We start from the raw sequence: 254 nt of genomic DNA on the forward strand, positions 1-254 counted from the left end.
AAAAAAAAGAAAAACAAATCGTACACCGTAACGAATCGGAGCAACAAGAACCTGGTGTATATATGGAATCGACCACCACCTCCTACTTCTCCGCGTCCTCCGATAGCATATAATAGCATTTTGCTTTCTCGGAGAAAAGGATATCAATGATGGGTTTTTAGCGCCTCGCCAAAGTGTCTCCCTTCTGTCTTAGTTTTTCATTCGTTCGATGCGAAACGCTCGCTAGGCGTAACCGGCTGATTACTTTTAACGTC

This window comes from Colletes latitarsis, unplaced genomic scaffold (genome assembly GCF_051014445.1).
Source record: "Colletes latitarsis isolate SP2378_abdomen unplaced genomic scaffold, iyColLati1 scaffold0057, whole genome shotgun sequence".
NCBI lineage: Eukaryota > Metazoa > Arthropoda > Insecta > Hymenoptera > Colletidae > Colletes > Colletes latitarsis.